Genomic DNA, 10,638 nt, shown 5'->3' on the forward strand with positions numbered 1-10,638 from the left:
TATTCAATTTCAGCGCCCCAAGTGGAAGCCGGCCGCTAAACAAGGGTTTCGGCACCCCGCTTGGGGCGCTGAAACTGAATATCGGCGTGCAAAGTGCCGCAGCGCCACCCGCTGCGGCACGGCAGCCTGCGGTACTGCAGGCCTTCCTCTCACTCTTAAGGGGGAGGTGCCTGCAACAGCGCGATCCCCGCTTGCGAGTGCCGGCAAATGAGCCCGGCACCAAGGAGAAGTGCCGGGCTCTCTGGAAACAGCCGGCAATGCCGCGGGGGGGGCGGTGTAGGAGGCCGGGGACGGAGGTGCGGGCAGGCGGCCGCCGAAAAAGCGGCCGGCCGCACCTCCACCTTAACTCGCCCCACTACCGGCACAGGTAGGCCCCGTGTACCGGTCGCTGTTTGCGGCCGGCACGGAGGAGGCGGCAGCAACCAAATATGGCCAGCGGGGCGATAGCGGGGCGCTGCGCACACCGATGACGTCATCGGTGGCGGCGCAGCGCTACTGGCTAACGCCGCCATTAGCGCCCCGCTAAATATCGCGGTAGGTTTGCACAGTGGCGCAAAAGCCCTCTTTGGGCGCAAACTGGTGGCGCAGGCCACTGAATTTCTAGGCCTGTATCTTTTACTGTTTCTTCTGCTATTTGCTTTGATTTTGTGTCTGACACGGGCAGCGCAGCAGTGACCATACTCACATGAACATCCACGTCTTCTTCAGTAGAGCTCACATGACTCATTGTGGGTGCTCGGGATAGTGCATCTGCTAACACTATGTATTTGCCTGGTGTGTAGATCAGTTCAAAGTCATATCTTTGCAGCTTCATCATGAGTCGTTGAATCCTTGGAGACATCTCATTCAGGTTCTTTTTTATGATAGCAACCAGTGGGCTGTGGTCTGTCTCAACTGTGAAGGTGGGAAGTCCATATATGCTGCCATGAAACTTTTCTAGTCCAACTACCAAGCCTAGACATTCCTTTTCAATCTGGGCGTATCGACACTCAGTATCAGTCATAGACCTGGAGGCATAGGCAACAGGCTTCCAATCTTCACCCTCCACTTGTAGCAAGACCGCACCTAGGCCATCTTTTGATGCATCTGTTGACACTTTGATTCTTTTTGTTGGGTCAAAGAAGGTGAGTACAGGTGTGGTTGTCAGCACTGATTTGAGGTTTATCCACTCTTGTTCATGTCTTTCTGTCCATGCGAACTCATTTGTTTTACGTAGCAGGTCTCGCAGACAGGCTGTCTTGGCTGACAAGTTAGGAATGAACTTTCCAATGAAGTTTATCATCCCCATGATGCGTAGCACTCCTTTTTTGTCAGTGGGTCGGGGCATTTTGAGTATGGCGTTTACTTTTTCCATATCTGGCTCTATTCCTTTACCAGATAGATTATCTCCTAGGAAAATGACTTCCTGGATGCCAAACTGAGTGAATGGTAGAACTCCAAATCCTTTGAACACATCCTGGAAATTATTCACTGCAGAATCCATCGAGTCATCTGGTCTGCTTATGGCACAGTTTATACGGTAGACTCTCTTGACCAGTTCTAAGTCCTCACAAGCTTTGTCACCCAGTAGTGAATCAAGTCCTTCAGCCACAACAGAAAACATGAGATGATGCACTTTGTCTTTGACTGTCACTTTAAGTCTGCATACACCTAAGCTATCTATTTTCGGTCCATTATAGTCCTTCAGTAGTACTGACTTTTTCTGTATTTTGGGCTTTTCTTTCATATTGTTAATGTCACTCATACTGATTAAGTTTGCTTTTGCCCCAGTGTCTAGTTTCAATGTAACTAATGCTCCATTTACCTGCAGTGGGATCATCCATTTGTCCTCTTTTACTGCATTAACTTTATGTTCAGCATTGTTAATTCCTGAGGGCTGCACATTTTCTGTGTCCTTTTTCATATTGTCACATGACATCATTCCTACAAAACATGTCTCACTGAAATCAGTGTCCTCAATCACATTAACTCGTTGCCCTCTCTTTGTTTTTACTTTTGAAAAGTATTGTTTGGCAAAGTGATTCTTTCCATTGCACTTTGTGCACATTTTTCCAAACGCTGGGCATTGTCTTAACTGGTGTTTGTAACCACAGCGTTTACAATTAAAAATTTCATCCTCCGATTGCTTTTCATTTCTGTTCTGCCCACGTTTCTTCCCCTTGTAGGACACAGCACCGACAGCAGCATTATCACTCATTACAATCGCATCATTATTGATTTCACTGAAAGCCTTCGCGTGCTTTCGAGCTAGCTCGCTGGCTTGGCATATTTTCACAGCAATTTCCAATGTTAGTTTGGTTTCTCTCAACAGACGTTCCCTGACTTTTTTATCATGAATACCAAACACAATCTGGTCACGAATCATGGATACTTTCAGCTCAGAGAAATTACATGTCTGTGCTTTCAGTTTCAGATCAGTCACAAAGCTATCAAAAGTCTCATTTTGCTGCTGTGTCCGAGAACAGAAGATGTAGCTCTCATAGGTTTAATTCTTTTTGGGAGAACAATGTGTATCAAACTTCTTTAGCACATCGTCTAATTTTTCTCTGTTCTCCTCTGGATTAAATACAAATGTATTAAATACCTCTATCGCCTGTGGGCCTGCAACCATGAGCAGCAACACTATTTTCCTTGTGTCTCGCTTCGTACCGTACCCGATGGCAGCAATGTAGAGTTCGAATTGTTGTTTAAAAGCCTGCCAATTGTAGTCGATATTTCCTGTGAGTTTCAAACGCTCTGGTGGCTTCAAATTCTCCATGTCGCATTGCACAATATTCAGCAGATCTTACCAATCCTGGTACCATGTTATGTTCATTAATAACTAGTTGTTTTTATTAAGAACAGCTAGCTTTTGCTAGACACTTTATTGAGCACATATGGACTAGGTACAGTATCTGTAGAGGCCTCCATCTTGACTGCTGCCTTGTGGGTAGCCTGGTGCATCGTGGGTAGCCCACTCTTATATACATACAGCACCACCTAGTGTACCATTCCAGAATGACAGGTTACTGATCATTACAGACCCCAGCTATTCACAATATATATTAATGATCTAGACGAGGGAAGTAGACGTAATATCTCCAAGTTTGCAGACAACACAAAGCTGAGTGGGCGTATGTGCTCTGAGGAGGATGCATAGAAACTCCAGTATGATTTAGACAGGTTGGGTGATTGGGCAGATGCATGGCAGATGCAGTATACAGGAAACTTTCTGGTATCCGGCACTGACAGGACTGAGCTGGTGCCGTACCATCAAAACTGCCGTAGAAACCAGCGCTAATGTTAAACCATACGGAGCTTTTGAGCTTTGTGTGAATCAACAAACCCTGTTGCTTAGCAACAGCTTCAAAACAGTCGGCCGCAGTTTAAAAGCGCCTCTGTAGCTAAGCAACAGCTTCAGCTAGACCTTGCAGAGCCTGACTGGAAAAAAAAAGCAACGAAAAGTAAAAAAACTTATAGGAAACGGCTCCTGAATTTTGCCGGTAGATAGAGTTTTCCGGACATTTAACCTCCGGTTAAACGAAAGTTTCTGTAATATGGATAAATGCGAGGTTATCCACTTTGGTAGCAAAAACAGGAAGACAGATTATTATCTGAACGGCAATAGATTGGGAAAAGGGGAAGAGCAATGAGACCTGGGTGTCCTTGTGCACCAGTCACTGAAGGTGCAGCAGGCGGTTAAGAAGGTAAATGGTATGTTGGCCTTCATAGCGAGAGGATTCGAGTACAGGAGCAAGGATGTCTTGCTGCAGTTGGACAGGGCCTTGGTGAGACCACACCTTGAGTATTGTGTGCAGTTTTGGTCACCTTATCTGAGGAAGGATGTTCTTGCCATGGAGAGAGTGCAGCAAACATTCACCAGACTGACACCTGAGATGGCAGGAATGACGTATGAAGAGAGATTGAGTCGATTAGGCTTGTATTCGCTAGAGTTTAGAAGAATGAGAGGGGATCTCATTGAAACTTATAAAATTCTAACAGGACTAGACAGACTAGATGCAGGAAGGATGTTCCCGATGGTCGGGGAGTCCAGTGTAGTGTATGTACCTTTAAGAGAGAACTACTTTTACAGCTCCTGTATACTGTAGTACCGGCAGTGACCACACCTGTATATAAGCCTTGAGCATGCCTCTGTACCCCCAGTCTTGAGACTACCCTACTCCAGTAAATACCTGTTGATTGTTAAGTTACAGCATCCGTGTGGTTATTGAAAAACATCATACTCTCAGAATCACGGATCTAACAGTGGCGACGAGTGTCGATTCGAATCTACCTGCAACTCTGCATTTCCCTTCGAGGATTCGCTCTGGGAGGGCGGTGGAAGAAAGTCAAGGCCAGAAACACGGGCGTCGACCACGAGCAACCGCCCAGTCGTCCGGCAGAGAGTGAACATCGCAGGGGAGGCTGTGGAGAGCCGGGCTTGGTTCCCCAGCCACGACGATCAGCAACAGACTGACGACAGGTACAGCGTAGACCCTTCCCAGACAGCGGCGGCTGGAGCCGACCGACGGCAGAGAAAAAGCCGAGCAGCGTCGACGGGGTAAGATAGAGGGTGAAGCGCACAGGGCGCAGCCGGGGGTTGAAAACCGAGGGGCGTCGAGGAAAAACAAAACGGAGAGAGAGAGGGTAAAGCAGCAGTCGGGTTCAGGACTGAGCGGCGGAAACGGGAAAGGCGCAGAGAAAAAAAAAAAAAACACGCAGAACACAGCCAGGGCTCAAGGGCTGAACAGTGTCCGTGGGGAGAAGAAGGGAGAGCGCAGGAGATGCCATTGAGCCACGAAGAAGAAGGAAGAGCGCGGGAGACGCCATTTTTAGAAGCCGCAGCGAAGAAGAAGGGCGAGCGCGGGAAGAAAGGAAAGCGTGGGAGACGCCATTTTGTGCCAGCGGAGAAGAAGGGAAAGCATGGGAGACGCCATTTTTGACAGTTAAATCACACCCAGGGATGCCGAAGAGTGGCAGTATCTCTACGTTCGACAATGAAGTCGAAGATTGGGTGACATATGTGGAATGTATTGAGGTGTACTACAGGGCGAATGAAGTGCCAGATGCTAGGAAAGCACTGGTTTTGTTAAATTCCATGGGTGCAAAAACTTATGGGTTACTGCAAAACCTAATAACCCCAGAGAAGCCTGTGAATAAGAATTTCGAAAGCATAGTAGAAATCCTACAGGACCACTTAAACCCCACACCGCTGCTGATAGCAGAACGATTTAAGTTCCAGTAAAGGAACCAACACAAAGACGAAAGCAATGCTGAGTACTTAACGGAATTGCACAAGCTATCGAAACACTGCCAGTTTGGAGTGGGACTAGTAGATACTTTAAGGGACAAGTTTGTGTGTGGGCTACAAAGTGAAGGAACCCAGAAACGGCTTCTATCAGAAAAGGATCTGACGCTGGACAAGGCTTTCAGTATGGCAGTATCACATGAAGCAGCCGCAAGGGGCGCTGCAGAGATACAACGGAGACCGCAAGAATATGGCACAAATGAAATGTCCTATGAAACAGGGAAGTGTTATCGCTGCGGCAGAACAACACGACCAGAAGGGTTGTTGGTTCAAGGACCAAATGTGCAGACAGTGTGGAAAAGCAGGACATATAGCAAGAGTCTGCAGGTCTGGGAAGAAAACCAACAGCAAGAAATCTTCACAGGAGAAGTACAAAAAGGTACACAAGGTGATGGACAGTAGTTCAGACGAACAGAAAAGTGACACAGACTCCAGAAGCAAGGAGCTGGGTTGTCTGAAACTACATAAGGTAACCAAAATGGAGGATCACCAGACTATCTGGGTTACACTCAAGATAGACGGAGTCCAAGTGAAAATGGAATTGGACACAGGATTAGCCCTAACAGTCATAAACCAAAGGAACGACAAGCGGCTTTTTTCACATGTACCCTTGAAAGCTACAGAGATTGTCTTGAAGATGTACACGGGGCAAAACGTCTACCCCAAAGGAAAAATAAGGGTGAAAGTGATATACAAAGGCCAGGAAATACCTAAAATGGACTTATATGTATTGCCAGGTGGAGGACCACCACTGCTAGGACGTGAATGGATCCGGAAGATACAATTAGATTGGCATTCCATACAGGCACTGAAGGTTGAGGCCAAAAAGGATGATGACGTCACACCTGGACGACTGTCAAAAATGCTAACTGACGCAAAAGAAGTGTTCCAGGAGGGACTCGGAACACTAAAAGGCATAACAGCAACAATTAAAATAGAGGAAACTGCAAGCCCAAAGTTTCTTAAGGCCAGACCAATGCCTTATGCGATCAGACCAGATGTTGAAGCAGAGCTGGAAGGGTTGGAACGTTCAGGAGTACTGTCCAAAGTAGACTGGAGCGAGTGGGCTACACCCATCGTTCCTGTAATGAAGAGGTCGTTGAGTAATACGCCTGGGGAACCAAAGAAGGTCCGCATCTGTGGGGATTTTAAGGTGGCAGTGAACTCAGTCCTTCACACGGTACAATATCCGCTTCCACGAATTGAGGATATTTTTGCCTCGCTATCTGGAGGTAAACGCTTCACCAAAATTGATCTAGCCCAGGCGTACTTGCAAATGGAGGTAGAAGAAGCCTCGAAACAATACCTCACGATCAACACTCATAAAGGTCTTTATCAATACAACCAGCTGGTGTTCGGGGTAGCATCGGCTCCAGCTATTTGGCAAAGGGCGATGGATCAAGTCCTGCAAGGGATTCCAGGGACCCAGTGTTATTTGGACGACATCCTGGTCACGGGCGAAAATGACAGTGATCACTTCGCCAACTTGGAGAAGGTGCTCACCAGATTAAAGGAATATGGGCTACGAGATAATCGCCACAAGTGCGAGTTTTTCCAGAAGCAGATCTCGTATGGTGGCCACATCATTGATGAAGAGGGGTTACATAAGTCCCCTGAAAAGATTGAGGCAGTAGTCAAGGCTCCAGCACCGGAAAATGTGTCACAACTGAGGTCGTTCCTCGGGCTGGTAAACTACTACCATAAGTTCTTACCAAATTTGTCCATGGCATTACACCCACTGAACACCCTACTGCAAACAGGGGTACCATGGAAGTGGAATGACGAACGTAGACGAGCTTTCCAGAAGTGTAAAGAACTGATCACATCAAAAGAGGTGTTGGCCCATTTCAACCCAGCACTACCAATTCGTTTGGCATGTGATGCATCACCCTATGGTATTGGAGCGGTGCTGTCACACAAATTCCCAGATGGGTTGGAGAGGCCAGTATCCTTTGCGTCTCGGTCACTAACCTCAGCCGAGCGCAACTACGCCCAGATTGACAGGGAGGCCCTCAGCCTAGTATGGGGAGTAAAAAAATTCAACCACTATCTGCATGGGCAGAAGTTCACCTTGCTGACTGACCACCAACCACTTGTCTCCATCTTTAATCCAAAGAAGGGCGTTCCAGTGATGACTGCACAACGGTTACAAAGATGGTCCCTGTTTCTAGGGGCGAATCAATATGAAATAGAATATAAAGGCACGAAACAGCATGGAAACGCTGATGGGCTATCACGCCTGCCACTGCCTACTGTGGAGGAAGCACCAGCAGTGGACCCTATCGAGATATTTTATTCATCAATAATTGAACGATTGCCAGTAACGAATGCGGATATAGAGAAGGAGACCCGCAATGATCCGACACTGTTTCGGGTATATGATTTGACGGTGAGGGGATGGCCAACACATGGCGACTCACTGTTGCCAGCATTCTCATCCAGAAGAGAACAGCTGTCAGTATGCCAGGGGACAGTGATGTGTGGATCCCGAGTGGTGATTCCACCCAAGTTAAGGGAGAGAGTGCTAAATGAGCTTCATGAAGGTCATCTGGGAGGGGTGAAAATGAAAAGCCTTGCTAGGGCTTATGTGTGGTGGCCGGGGATTGATCAACAAATCGAGGACCTAACCAAGAGCTGCTCAGGATGCCAGAAGGTCCAAAATGCACCACCACATGCCCCTCTACACCCATGGGAGTGGCCCTCCTCTCCATGGCAACGGGTGCATATTGATTTTGCTGGTCCATTCATGGACTCAATGTTCTTAATAGCAGTGGATGCTCACTCGAAATGGCCTGAGGTGATAAAAATGTCCTCAACCACTACAGAGAAAACGATTGCAGTCCTACGGACCATATTTGCCAGCAATGGCTTGCCAGAGCAGATTTGCTCTGATAATGGACCACAGTTTGTGCCCGAAGAGTTTTGAAAATTTATGAGAAGGAATGGGGTAAGGCATTACACATCCGCCCCGTATCATCCAGCCACAAATGGATTGGCTGAGAGGTTCGTACAAACCTTTAAAAAGGTGATAAAGGCCATGTGCAACGATGAAATTCCACTACAGCATAAGGTGGACAATTTCCTATTCGCCTACAGAAATGTGACACATGCAGTCACCAACCAGACCCCGGCCATAATGTTCTTTAACTGAAGGTTGAGATCTCGCCTGGATTTGCTCAGACCAAATGTGCTAAGAAATGTTGAGGATAAACAATTCCAGCACATCAATGAGAAGCCGACAAGGAGCTTCAATGTAGGACAACCAGTCTTGGCCCGTGACTACCGAACAGAGAAATGGCAACCCGGAACGATATGCACAAGGCAGGGGCCATTAATGTACACAGTGGATGTCGGGGAGAACATTGTGAGCCGCCACGTCGATCAGATCTTAGCGTCACAGGAACGAGTCAACCCCATGTCTCGAGTACCTGGGGATGAACCCGACATATTGGTAGCATTTACCTCCGAACCAGTAGCAGTGGAAACCAATGAACTAACCGACAAAAAGGGGCCAGAATCGCCTCCGCACCAAGAACAAGAACCTCAGGAAAGGTGCTATCCCGAAAGGATCAGGAAGCCGCCCCAAAGACTGAATGTATAAATGGACTATTGTTGTTTAATGTACATGTTAAAGTGTCAATTGTTATTTGAATATTATGGGTACTGCTAATCTAAAAGGGGAGGAATTGTAGTGTATGTACCTTTAAGAGAGAACTACTTTTACAGCTCCTGTATACTGTAGTACCGGCAGTGACCACACCTGTATATAAGCCTTGAGCATGCCTCTGTACCCCCAGTCTTGAGACTACCCTACTCCAGTAAACACCTGTTGATTGTTAAGTTACAGCATCCGTGTGGTTATTGAAAAACATCATACTCTCAGAATCACGGATCTAACATCCAGAACCAGGGGTCACAGTCTAAGGATAAGGGGTAGGCCATTTAGGACAGAGATGAGGAGGAATTTCTTCACCCAGAGAGTGGTGAACCTGTGGAATTCTCTACCACAGAAGGCAGTTGAGGCCAATTCATTAAATATATTCAAGAAGGATTTAGATATATTTCTTAAGGCTAAAGGGATCAAGGGATATGGGGAGAAAGCAGGGACAGGGTACTGAGTCTGGATGATCAGCCATGATCTCATTAAATGGCGGAACAGGCTAGAGGGGCCGAATGGCCTACTCCTGCTCCTATCTTCTATGTTTCTATGTTTTTGTTATTACTGTTCTATTGATTCTGCAAAAATCTCTGAATTTTCTACAAAGCTCTTCCTCTTTCTTTTTCACTATTTGGTAGCGTGCCACATTGCGCTAGATTTTCAACTTGCTGCTTGGGCATAAAACTGGCGTTGCAGCTCAGTGTCTGTTATAGAAACAGCCCGATTTTCATTTCCATTCACTTCAATAGAAATAAAAACCATGCGCTTTCTATAACAGGTGGCCGATCCACAACACACATACAATAGCAAAATACTGCGGATGCTGGAAATCTGAAATAACAACAGAAAATGCTGGAAACACTCAGCAGGTCAGGCAGCATCAAGGAGAGAAAAACAGAGTCAATGTTTCGAGTATGGGACCCTTCGTCAGAACTGGAAAAGGTTCGAGAGGAACACACAGCTTTCCATTGGCAGTCATTTGAAAATCTACCCCATTTCAGAGCCCTTATTAATTCTCAATTCATGTCAAGGAGCCTCAATCCAAAACCACCTTTCATAATAAGCCTTCTTTCTAATGCTGTAATCGTGTCCTTTGTTAGAAGACCTTTTTTGCTTTTCGAAACTGTCATGGCCAGGATCGTTCACTGTGAGTGCAGTCCTTTTATCTCTATGCTGCAAGCTATAACCTTGAAAGATGTTCAGCTTAAATGGAGATTTCAACAAGGTCTCAACTTGGAGCAAATAAATATTCAGCAGACTCGCAGGCTCTGAAAAAACACTTCAATTTTCAGCTGAGATTAACAAAGGCTCAGAATGGGATTTGAGTCTTCCGATAACACAAAATGTGAAATAGGAGCTGGAAGGGGCTAATGGAAATGAGCTCACCAGGAAATCAGTGACATTTTATTGTCCATCTGTTTGTTCAATGATTGGAGCACTTAGAGGAGCTGAGCAGAGTGAGTAACTGCCGTTCTGTTATCTGTTACATAGATAAAGTACATTTGCATCAATATTCACAGCGGCAACCATTCCTAATCTTTGAGCTCTCAGTCTCCCATCAAGTGCTTCACTGTGGGTTTCAGCATGACAAGCTCCAACTTGGGAAGGGCAGATGGGGAAAAAAAGTCCAAGGGAGAGAAGCTTAGGCCACATTTGTGTGCCTCCTTGTAGCCAATGGCACCACATCCTTGAT

Source organism: Somniosus microcephalus, chromosome 8 (assembly GCF_052327205.1).
Source record: "Somniosus microcephalus isolate GS21.2 chromosome 8, FLI_Smic_1.0, whole genome shotgun sequence".
In the NCBI taxonomy this organism is placed as follows: domain Eukaryota; kingdom Metazoa; phylum Chordata; class Chondrichthyes; order Squaliformes; family Somniosidae; genus Somniosus; species Somniosus microcephalus.